Below are 13890 nucleotides of genomic sequence, written 5' to 3'. Positions count from 1 at the left end.
AATATTAAAAATCTTAGTAAAAGTAAAATGATGTCCCTGTACATAACTATGATATAAAATACACATATTACATTAAATGTGTATGACATAATAAAAATCATAATTAAATTATATACAAATACGTAGATATGAGATAAAATAGATATAATACATAGAAATAGATGCACAATATATGAAACACAGACATATTACATGAAATACTCTCCCAGGACATACAGTATCACACACAGACTTGTTACACAAAAAAGTAAGCATTTCGTAGAAATATACATATTACTTTTAAGGACGTATATGACATAAAAACACACACACACACACATATATATATATATATATATATATATAGAGAGAGAGAGAGAGAGAGAGAGAGAGAAATAAATCGTCCAGCCTTTATTAAGGATGATCACGAGGATACGGAAATTAATAGCAAATAAGTATAAACAATTAAATATGAATATTGTCATAAATATTAAATGTAATAATTAAGCACCATTGATTATCAATTATAAAATAAAATCTTAGAAGATGACCTTAAGATTATACTAATAATAAAAGGTTTTATATTTTAAAATTAGCATATCCCTAATTATGACCTTATGAGTGTATAAATGAAATTGTATAATCTGCAGAGAATATTTAAGAATTTGCGAGATGATTTTTTGAATTTCAAAAGATGGTATTGATAGTCTTTAAAAAATTATATGTAAATTTTGGTAAAGAACTGCGAGCACCGAAAAATGAACATGTCACTGACCAAATGAAGAAAGGGATGTTATACTTGGCACAAAGGAATACAAGGCTCATATATCATATAACACATAGATATGACACGAAATAGACATATGACATACAAATGCATGTTCAACACATAAGACATAGACATATTATATAAAATATATAGACAAGACATAAAAAGCAGAAAAATTACATAAAAACTTACATATGATATGAAACAGTGTTATTATTATTATTATTATTATTATTATTATTATTATTATTATTATTATTATTATTATTAATAGTAGTAATCTCTCCTTTTATTGCAGCCTGTTTTGCCCCGTGGCATGTTAGATTAATGATAAAAACCTGAACCTACAGTATATCTAATTAACACATTCATATATACTTATTAATTGCATTAATTACAACTTCTCTTACTATGGCAGAAACACATAAACTAGCTATTTACAGTGAATTGTGAATATGTGATAAGAATTTATGAAATTCTCTTGAACAGCAATTCTTTTTAAACATAAAACATAGGGGTTTCTCAAATTGCCCAGAAGATGAGATAACATGTGACAGTAATAGCAGACGAGCTCTTTCGAAAATTGGGCAATCAAATAGTAGGTGTTGAACAGTCTTTGTCGCTCTCCTTGCATTTACATATAAGTTCGTAGCTTTATACTCATCTTCCTACTCTGTAGAAATACCTCGCCTCTGGAATTCGTTACCTAATGACGTCAGGGACAGCCGGACTTTATCAAAATTCAAAATTAAATTGGAAAATTTTGTCTTAGTTAATGTTTTTAGGTATTGCTTGAAGTATTGATTTGAGTTTTTTTTCTTTTTTAATCTAGATTAAAATTCCAAGTTTCTTGTTATGTTAGTTAATTAGTTAGGATACAATTAATTAAGATACTTAATCACTCATTCAAAGTTTGTGTGACTGCAACCTGGTTATATTTTTGTGTGGCTTTATTTTGATTATAGTGTTTTATTTTTTCTTCTCTCTCTTTATTTCTTGTTAGCTTTATTTTGTATATAGTGTATTTTTTCTGCTTATTTCTATTATTGTATTTGTATTCCTGGTGTTGTGGAAGAGAAGGCCTGATGGCCTTAACTATACCAGAATAAATAAATAAATAAATAAATAAATAAATCTATACTAATAATAAATCTGTAGCCGAAATTTTTCTGGTAATTTTCGATTTTACAAAAATAATTGGTCCTAACATATATCATTAACCACCCTGACACCGAAAATCGCTTTTTTGAAATTTTTGTTTGTATATCTGTCTGTCTGTCTGTATGTTTGTTACCTTTTCACGCGATAATGGCTGAACGGATTTCGATGAAAATTGGAATATAAATTAAGTTCGTTGTGACTTAGATTATAGGCTATATGGAATTCAAAACACATTATTTAAAAGGGGGGTTATAAGGGGGCCTGAATTAAATCAATCGAAATATCTCGCTTATTATTGATTTTTGTGAAAAATGTTACATAAGAAATATGTCTTTAACAATCATTTCCGATAAGTTTTATTCTTTGAAAAATTTTGATAAGACTGATATTTAATGAGATAAATGAGTTTTAAAATTAAAATAACTGCCATCTAAGACCGTGTAATGAAATAAACAAATGACTTCGTCTATAAGGGGCTTTGGTCAACAACAATCGAAAGCTATGAATCATAGCCTACAGAAAATGTTTCTGTGTTTGTATGAAGCAGTATCGGAAGCTAAATTAAACGATTTGTATAATTAATTATTATTTCACCATTGTAAAGTGTAGTTTCTCTGTATGGACATAATGCTATAATGTTATTAGAGTAACTTCTGAGTGAATTGAGGACAGGTAAGATTAAAATAGCTTCTTATGCACAGAAAACTTGATAGGCTATTCTGTGTATTCGTTTCCTGTATTTCTTAAAATAATGTTTATCTCAGAGAATTGTATTGATTTAGTATGAAGTAATAATATGTTAGCTTAGCATTTCATTATTTTATAATCCAAATTTTAACTATGCTCAATTGAATCGAGTTAAAATACATAAAATATATATGCATTAAATGCAATGCAAAAAATTTGGGTAATGAGCCAAGCAGATTATGTTGCCCTGTTGTAAAATAAAATTTGTTCCTCCTGAGATTTAAGAGCTCCCATAACAAATTGAAAACTTACTTATCGCGGTACATCCGTTATCAACACACTTTTTATATAATATAATATAATATAATATAATATAATATAATATAATATAATATAATATAATATAATATAATATAATATAATATAATATAATATAATATAATATGATATAATTTAATTTAAGTTATTTAAGTTAAATTCAGAACCATAGTGGGCCAAGCGCCATTTACTGAATACGTAGAAAACAAGAGTTAAGATTAAGTTATTACCATAATTCAATGGAAACCTATAACAAGTGAAATAAAGTATACACATTAAATCTAAATGATGTCAATGTTCATTAAACTTTGGTTGCATGTAATAAAAATTAAGAAACATGTTAAAGGAATTGTCATTGCACCAAATGAGTGCTCTCTCTTGACCAAAATGATTGCATTTTAATTATTTAAATATAATTTAAATTAAGTAACATATTAAACGATTTATCCTTCTATCAAACACGAATATTCCCTGGATAAAATGTCCTATTTTAATTATGTAATTACTTTATATTTATTTCTAACGGGTGCAGCGGAGCGCACGGGTACGGCTAGTAAATAAATAAATAAATAAATAAATGCGAGATGTTAATTCTACATAGTTGTAATCTCATCCTGCCTAAGATTTTTTCGTGGTATTCCTAAGGCGCTAAGAAAAATGTTGGAATGATCCCTAAAAGAAATGGCCCACGGACCTACATCCTTCTTCCCACAAAAATTTCGTCATTTTTTCCAAATATATATCTTGGATATACATGCCTTGACTTTTAGATTAGATTTAACAGGGGTATTCCTTTCGACCCAAGCACTGCGACCTATAAGATCTATTGCGCATCCCCGTCGTTCATCCCTTCCAGTCCAAAAGTTTCAAGTTCTTGATGAACTGTATCAAACTTTGGACTGCGACCTTTGAGATCTCTTCAAGTTTTGGGAAGTGATTCCCAAAAAAGAGAGATCTTTGTTGCGCAAGCGCATTGCAAACGCACAGCAGATGAGTTACTGACTCATCTCCTTGTGAACATCTTATACACAGTGGGTCAGTAATAAGTCCCATTCTGTATACGTTTTTCTTCAGGGCACAGTGTCCTGTAAGAAATCCTGTTGCCCAAGAGAGCTGCTTTTTGCTAAGTCTCAGCAGCTCATTCGATTTTGTCCTTGCAAGACCTTTGATAAGGGCCTTGCTATGATTACAGCCCTTAATTGAGTTCCAGTAACTAATATGTCGTCTGTGAGCCCAATCCCTGATGACCTGCTTAATTGGTCTTGAAGATAGTTCCAACACAGGTTCTGGTCCTATAAATGGGGTCTCAGCTCCATCTTTAGCAGCCTCGTCCGCCCTCTCGTTTCCGTGAATTCCTGCATGTCCTGGTACCCACCTCAGATGAACCGAGTTAGTGTTTGTCAGTGTCATGAGGGTATTCCGGCACTCCAGTACCAGTTTCGACTTAACCAAAGGCGATTCAATCGCCTTTAGTGCCGCCTGGCTATCAGAAAGTATAAGGATGTGTCTGCCTGAATAGCCCCTCCTAATACTTTCCCTTACACTGGCTAAGATAGCAAAGACCTCAGCCTGAAAGATAGTGGCGTATTGACCCAGGCTAAAAGAAAGTCTGGTACCATTGCCAAACAATCCAGCCCCGGTTATGCCTTGACTTAGTTTTCGCACATCTGCCTGTCAAGTAATAGACCTAGTGGCCTGTTAGCTTCTCTCGCCATCTTTGGAATGGTCCACCCAGAGATCTTTTTCCTCTGGGGATGTACCGGAGCATCTGTTTTGGTATTCTGGAACAATGAACTCTATTGACATATTTTAAGCAATTTTGTTTCTAGTCACGGACATCCTCAGCTGTAGGAGTTAGTTTGAATTCATTAACCTTTGCTTCATTTATAGAGAGTTAGATGATAATAGAAAATTAGTAATTATTTATTAATGTCCATCGAACTACAGTGAATATTCACACACGATAAAATGATTATTAGGCGATCATCGAGAAAGTTATGAGAACATATTTGAAAATATTTTAATATATCAATTGTAGCAATGGGAATTAAATTTCCTAAAAAAACTAATAATTCGATGAAAATTTGCCCATACCCCTTTGTACACCATCGGTCTCAAACAGAATCATCTCGCTAAAGAAGTATATGGTGTACAGATCTCGGATTTTATCTCTGCCGCTGAATGGCAGTTGAGATTCGAGCGCTTGTCATGGTTGAGGCGTTGAGTAGTAATACAGCAAAACAAAAGACATCTGGTCGTCATGCTCCCAACAGAATTGTTCTCCCTGTTAGTAATGTGAGTCTCGGCAGTCGGTTCGGGTCTGCAATATTGCCAGAGTTACAGTTATTATTATTATTATTATCATCATCATTATCATCATTATCATAGTAGACGTCTAGCTTATGGTAGTTAGTGCTATATTTTCGTAATTACTAATAGTTCAATGAAGCAGAAAGAATAACAATCAATAATCCTGAAAGGAGACGTACAGGTATGTTTTACTGCAATTTATTTACTTAGTAGGCCAACAATGAGTAATTTTCATATTGCGAAAACCATAATAATGCTTCGTAACATAAAGCTCTTATACAGTTAATGTTAAAATAATTGTAAAAATAGTTAGGTACTTTTTTTTACAGAATAGTACAACCGTTGCTTTCCCTCTTCCACTCCACCGCAAACTATGACGTCGCCCACAGGCAGAGATAAAATTCGAGATATGTACTTCCATGCCATCACTCCCAAAATAGTCACTCAACCATTAAAGGTTCTGTGGAAATCCTGAAAAACCATTTATCACGAATATTAGGCTATAGTTCTCATTTTTTTCTTTAGTTTGTGGTTATAAAAGTACAAAGTACTACATTATAATTTATGTTGTTTAGTCAACTGTCAGCAACTTCGCAAATAATACCAACAAGGCACCACCTATGAGGCAACTAGGCCAGGAGGTAATGATATAGGGTGGCCAGTTCCTTTCCTCCTCCATTACATATATAGCCGATTAGCTACATATTACACTAATCAGATTTCAGATGCATACACACCAGCGTGCTGCAGAACAACGCTTAAAACCGGTTTATAATCGACCGGTCGTAGATCAACCGGCGAGGTTGGACATTCGGTCGAATATCCGGCCTTGAAGCGATTGCGCCTGGCTAGACAGAACCCAGATATATAGGACAGGATACCAATCGCATTTCATCATACAGGAACTCTGATAACATTTTCTAACTACACAAATGGAATAACGATTGAAGGAAATTTACTCTACTTAATTAAAAAAAGAGTGTTAGCTTGAAATTCTTAGGAAAATATTTGGGGCTAAGAGGGAAGAAGTTACAGGACATTAGAGAAAGTTACATAATGCAGAACTGCACGTATTATATTCTTCACCTGACATAATTAGGAACATTAAATCCAGACGTTTGAGATGGGGAGGGCATGTAGCAAGTATGGGCGAATTCAGAAATGCATATAGAGTGTTAGTTTGGAGGCCGGAGGGAAAAAGACCTTCGGAGATGCCCGGACGTAGATGGGAGGATAATATTAAAATGGATTTGAGGGACTGGATTAATCTTGCACAGGATAGGAACCGATGGCGGGCTTATGTGAGGGCAGCAATGAACCCGCTAGTTCCTTAAAAGCTAAATAAGTTAGCTTGAAATGGGTTTATAATTAATTGGACACTTTGGTACATTTGTCTTCATAACTAATATATAAATCAACTAACGGACACCGGTAACAACAAAGGAAATAAGCGTAATGCATAGATGAAATCTGACAAGTAAACAAATACAAGAATAAAATAAATTACAATTACTTACAAAATAGAAGAGCAAATATGTACACACTTACTATTGTAACGTTTATACTTTACAGTCAAAATACATAGGCTACATGTGATAGAGTAGTTGTTATATAGCCTATGTCTTTCAATTATTCTAAGTGGATGTGTTTTTATTTTCTAATAGCCTAAATAGTTTTTAGGTAGATAAAAAGTTATTAACAAAAATAAAAGCACTCTCAAGTCCAATGATTGTAGCTTTATGATGCATGCATTATCTGGATTGCTGAATGAATGAATGAATGAATGGGAGAGAGGAGGAAATATCAATTGAAAGGTACACGATGAAAATCGCGTTCTTGCAACGATTCTTAGAAATCTGGAGGGCTCAATATTATCTGTCTTTCATGATCCAGAGCCGTCCACCCGAGTGAGAATCGGACATTCATTAAACCAAACATTGGACCACTCCGCGAGACGCAAGAGTTTCGCATACTGTCTATAGCGCCAGGCGTTAAGTAGCAATATGTCGTTTCTCTCTCTCGTAACAGGTTATAGGACTCCGTATAGGACTCTAGTACAAACAGTTGTTCTTCCTCTGACACATTGTCAGGTGAGATGTACTGTCTGATAATAGATGTACATCAGCCAAACATCAACCAGAAGTAAGTATAATTTATGTGATTTCTAAAATTCATGTTCTATGTTTACGTAAATTTGACTATTCTTGTATGTATATTATTCTATGTTCTGGGCAACCGAGGATGCCTGGGTAGACAATTCTTTTTAAATAAATTATGTTATATTATAAGAATGTTACTCCATTTCTGTTGTACAAAATTAAGCATCAAAGACTGCTTAAAACCAGAAGTAGGATCATGCCGTCGCATAAGAGTCAACTGGCGCTATTTGTCGTGATTAAGAAACGGATTTCTGATTCCGTACCTATTTTGTTTGCTACGTCTGTTATTCAGATATCTATAGTTTTCATGTAGGCCTACACACGATCCCCATATTAAATTCTATATGACTTAAAACGCCTAAATTAACAATAAACACTTATAAGTGCCTAAAACCCATATTTGTGCTTGAAGAGTGCCTTTTTAGTATTTTTCGTAGGAAAATAAAAATAACTTTACTAAAATTGCAAAATTCCAAAAACCTATAAAAATTCTATTTAAAATGTAAAAAATCTCTTAAAGCTCGTCTTCACTATTAAACATTTAACAACAACATGTTAAATATAACATGTTGAATTTAACATGTATGACATTTCAAGTCTCAATTGACTTAACATGTTGACTGAGTATGTTGAAGTTAACACTTTTAACATGTTGGCGTGTTTTCCAGCAGAAATGGAAAACATGTCAAGTCAATTCATTTGGTCGTGCAGCGTCGGTACAGTTCGGCAAAGTTCGTACAGTTTCCATAGCTACAACTTCCGATTTTGTGGCGCGTATATTGATCATTTTTATACTATCATTCGTCCTTGGTATTGGCTGTAAGTTGTTCAAAGTACGTTAGAATAAAATTAATGCACTGATGGAAAGGCCTTGTTTGTGGGATGTGTCTGCAAAAGAATACAGAGACAAAACAAATAAAGCTGACTGTTTTAGAGAACTGGAATTATTATTTAATTGTTCTCGAGGTTACAATAGAGAGTTTTCACACTCTCGTCGTATGCTAAACGTTAATGCTACGTTGACGTCAGTAATGGTTGTATTTGGTGATGTACGTTAACGTTCGTAAAACTTCGGAAAAAATAATTATACGATATTACCCGCTCCTTTAACATCTATCATGTCGTAGGTCCTATGATAGTCAATCAATCGCGCTGTAATTTCTTTAATTGAGGTGAAATGGCTGCTCTTAAATTGTTTCTTTCTTTGATGTAACAGGAAATATTTTTGCAGCACTATATTAAAATCGTGTTCTGACATTCTCAGCAAGTTTTTGAATCCAAATCGATCTTCAACTTTAAGCTTATTTAGAATATCTTCTGCATAGTGTCTTTCATTAAGATATTACCGCACCCACATTTTAATTTTTTTTTCCTTTTCAAGACCTTGTAACAAGCAATAGAGGCAATTACAAAAGTCAAATCATCATCTGAGTCCATTGTCCAAGGTTTGAAAATAAGACACTATCTACATTAAAATCTCATAGACTGTTTATGGTGGACTACGTAAAGAAAGTCAAGTGTAACATGTTTAACAGTGTGGACAAAGTGTTACATTAAATTAGCATTAACGTGTTTAATCAACATGTTGGGTTGTTAACGGTAAATAATATAACATTTAACATGTTGTTGTCAAATGTTTGATAGTGGAGACGAGCCTTTACAGAGAGACATTGGTTTGACAAATTTGTCCGATTTTGGGCTTAGAAAGGGAGATTTATGCCTGTTTAGGTTAGGGTATAGTATATGTGTTTTGTTTGTGCAATTTTTATTTTAATCTGTGTGTTCTTTTGGAGAGTGGTTGGATCTAACTATAGGTGTGGGGGTGAAACCTACAAAGTAGGACTTGTTTTAGGTACAAAAGAAACACGTACGGTCAGAAGATCCGTGCATTGAATTTAAGAGATAATTAAGATAATATAACATCTTATGCATAATATTACTCAATAAATCCATCTATCTATCTAGAAAGGGAGGGAAGAAGATTTTACCTAATTTCTTGGAACCGAAGTTCGTTTGAAAAAATCCATCTTAGCATAAAAAGGGTGGTAGGTTGTTCAGGTTAGGCGAGAGCTTATAAATTATTTTTCCCGTCAATGCACCCCCGTTATGCGAAATTAAACTGACGAATCAGTAATCAGTCCATTTAACTTACATATGGTAATTTCAGTCTTCAGTTCAGTAACATCCATTGACAACACCAGTTCTTTTGTACATAAACTCCATCTAAAATGGAATATTTACTAAAATTAAAATTTTTGTTATTTTTATGTCATCTCCTAAAAGTCCTAAATCTCTCTTATTTAGCGCCTAGAAATCCGTTCCCTAGTCATGATAGCTGGCATTCGAAGTTGTGACTTAATAAATTCTATAGTACGTCGTTTTCAAATTCAAAATTAACGAAATAACTTTCCATGAAGTTCTCCGTATTTCCAACAGAGCGCAGTTCCTTCCTCAGCCAGGTGCAGGTAATACAGTTTTTAAACAATTGTAAGCTCGTCCGATTTCCTTTTCTATTTTCTTGTGTTTCTCGTAGGAAAAGCATTATCCTCCGCAGTCGTACTTTTCGATCTCCCGCCTCAGCTAGCATCACTGTCATCGTCTTACAGAACATAAGAGGATTTAGAGGAACGTCACCAACTGGTCCACAAGACCCAACTCCCTTCCGCCCTTCCTGTTTCGCTTTCTTTGTCTTGTTATGCTTCCTTCAGAGATTCTTAGACTATGCCTGCTATGTAACGAATAGATAACTCCTTATACTCTGCTAGTTAGGAATTTATTTTACGTTATTACGTCTGCATTTCAATGCAGATAGGCTATTTAATATAATCAAAGGATTTTAGGCACAGCAATAGCTTTACATAATATACCTCGCCCTAAAGAATGAATGTGTTTAATGACTGCAAAAAAAATTCGATTCTTAGTTGGCCTCATTGCTAAAAAATTCCTACCGCCAACCTCAATGCACTTTACAACTCTAGAATACGGGTTGATCTTCTGAGATCGTCTTGTAGTTCAGTACATTGAACGAAGTCACACACACACACACACACATACGTATACAGTACACAAAATACGTACCCGCACTCTCGCACAATACGTACAGAATGTTTGAGGAGAAAAAGTAAATATTTTGATAATTACAACTATAGACATTCTCATAATCATATGTGCAATTGTCAATAGAAGCGGAAATACGGCTGTTTGAATCTGACATACAGAAACTAATAATTTCGGAGATATGTTACTATTGACTGACGAAATACAAATGGCTGAAGGTTCATAATTAGAGTGTTAAAAACAATAAATGCTTTATCAACAGTAATCTCACTAGAGGTTTTGATTTATCTAGAGAAAATCAAAACTCGAGTGGGATTTAATTGACTAATACACGACTAGAAGAAAAAATATAAAGATTAGAATAAATAAAGTATTCTAATACAATAAAATATTACTTGACTTACTGAAATTCTATTTCACTAATTTTGGCTTCACAAAACGTTTGAACAGAGTCGCCATTTTCAGTTGACTGTCTATGCTGTAAACAAGTGACGGTCGCAAAGCTTGTTTAATAGTGCCGTAAAGAATTTGCAGTGGTAAATGTTGACAAACAAAGAAACAAATGCTAGGGAGGAGATACAAACAGAAGAAAGTATATAAAGATTAGAAGAAATAAAGTAATCTAATACAATAAAATAGAAATTAATTGGCTTAATAAAATTATTTTTCACTAATGTTACCTTGACCAAAATGTTTGAACGAAGCCGCCAATTTTTAGTCGACTATCTATGTGGGAAACAATTTACGATCGCAAAGCATGTTTTATAGTACCGTAAAGAATTTGCAGTTTGAAATGTTGGCAAACAAAGAAACAAATGCTAGGTTAGTGATAAAAACAAACAAATGCTAGGGAAGCGATAAAATTATGTGATAAGCAGCCATGATTGGTTGAAAGACGTCTTTTCGTACCGTTTTATTTGTCAAAAGTAGTATGACATAGTAAAAGACAGTGTAATAGTCATTTGTAATAATTACAATTGCAGCAGTTATTGCTGTGTTGACAGAAAAAATGTGAATAATTGACAACTCATAGTAGCTGTTTGTAAATCCAACCGGCAACCTTAATGTGTTCAACAGTTCTAGCGGTAATTGTGAAGTCTTAAACAATATAATATGACCGGCTGCCATACGCCAAGTCCCCTTCGGAAAACTTCGGTTGAATCCGTGAGAGCTTAGGTTTACACGTGAGGGAATTTCTTATGCATAACTCCGCTCTGTTTTTTCCTTTGTTTTGTTTGTTTGTTGCTTTTCTGTCTGTTTATAGGTCAAGTGTTATGAATAATCTATAACGAAGATATGTTCAAGGAATAAATTAGGTGTAAAATAAACATTCTTTCCCTAGTCACCTGGATTGTCACCTGAAATGGAATGAACAAGTGAATCAAACTTCTAAAAAAATATTTTCGATTATTGATTCATTAAAGCGACTGAAGCACTTTCTTCATAAACTAAAAATAATTCCTGTACAAACACTTGTGATGCCACACTTCGACTACTGCGATGTTATATTAAGTAACCTAAATGCAAATTTGAGCAGCAGGATACAACGTGTGCATAATGCGTGCGTCCGTTATATTTTCAATATTCGTAAGTATGATTATGTTCGCCTTCTTTACAAACTTTGACTTGGTTAAGGCTAAGTGATCGACGAGCCCTGTATTCCTTATTCTCTTATTTCAAATTCTGCGCACCGCTACCCCATTCTATTTGGTTCTCGTTTTCAAAATTTATCCGCATATCATCAGCTAAGTACCAAGTCTCATCATAACCATAGGCCGAGACAGAACCGTTTCCTTGGGGGGGGGGGGCAAAGCAAAACCATAGAATCCCGATATAACGAGGTTATGGGGGATATATTTTACTTCCTCTCCCGTTATAGCTTGCCCGTGGTACAGTATATCGGAATATGATCATTTAATAAAAGTATTTTTGGGGTGTATGTTTCATACAGTGTTACATCCATATCCACGATGTTTCGGACCATTATAATACAGCATAACCATAGGCAGAACTATAGGAGGGTATGTGGGGGCACTGCCCCCCCCCAAATTTTTCTGAACTTTTTTTTTCTATTAACATTACAAAATATTGAATTCAAAAGACTTTTCTTGCTCTTGTTTATGAATGAGATATTATTTGTAAATGCTACCAACCTGGAAAATGGCTGTTTTCACAAAAAAAATCTTTGGACTATGGTTGTTTTATGAAAACTACTGAAAATTTCCACTCCTTTAACATGGGACTATGGTGTTTTTTTTCACCAACACCTAATTCAGTAGATGGCCGCTGCGGACTTCTAACACAGGAGTACAAGCTGTTACAAAAGAAACATTACAGTGCTTCCATTCCTCAAACGAAGTATAGAAATTCTTATACATTAATAAATTTAAAATAGATATTATAGTCCAGACACATGATCTGAAGACATTAATTCATCAATTTAAGCATAGAAACTTAATCATAAATAAAAGCAAGAAAAGTCTTTTGCATTCAATATTTTCTAACGTTAATAGGGGGGGGGGGAAAGAGTTCAGACAAGTTTGGGGAGCAGTGCCCCCCATGCCTCCCCATAACTCCACCTATGATCATAACAATTTACTCGTTATATCTTATCACAATACATCTTTATATTATTCACCCTATACAGTTTTAGTTGCTAGAATTTGGAATCCACTTCCGAGTGATGTAAGGGGTTGTTGGACTTCATTTAGGTTGAAATTACATAAATTCTTACTTAACAGATTAATTACTGATTAATATTTGTTACTTATAACGAAACTAACATCTGTCCATTCTTATTATACGAAAATACGAAAAGCCTGAAATCCCATAAGGGCAACGGCCTCCTACAGGAGAGTGTAGGGTGAGCTGAAGGTCTGCTACACTTGGGGAGCCAGTCCAAGAGAGCTTACACTATACACTTACAAACTAAACATATTATACCAACTAAACACGAAAAACTATACAGACTAAATACATAAATTATGCAAACTAAACATCCACAAAAAAACTATGCAAACTAAACACATAAATTATAATCTGAACACACAACTATCCACACTAAACACGCGATAAAAAAAGAAAAAAATTACTCAAACTGAACACATACACAATCTTAACTGTCACGCAAACTAAATACACAAAGACCTATAATGATCACTAATTTCTCTGAATAGAATACAAAACCTCAAAATCTCATGTGGCCTACATTAATATTCTCATTGTATCAAAATATTTTAGATTTATATTTTGCTCCATATAACATAGTTCTAGTAAACTTCTATTATACTATTTCTCATCATTTTAACCAATTAGATATCTCAACTTAATTATAATTCTTTACATATTGCATATACCTAAACTGAATTGAATTAGATTAACTCATAAATTAAGTTAGGGCTATCACTTAGAATCTTTTAAGTGTATTGTAAATATTCATAATTTAAATAT

Source organism: Periplaneta americana, chromosome 14 (genome assembly GCF_040183065.1).
Source record: "Periplaneta americana isolate PAMFEO1 chromosome 14, P.americana_PAMFEO1_priV1, whole genome shotgun sequence".
Classification (NCBI taxonomy): domain Eukaryota; kingdom Metazoa; phylum Arthropoda; class Insecta; order Blattodea; family Blattidae; genus Periplaneta; species Periplaneta americana.
The sequence above is the reverse complement of the archived record's forward strand: the minus strand, read 5'-3'. Positions refer to the sequence as shown.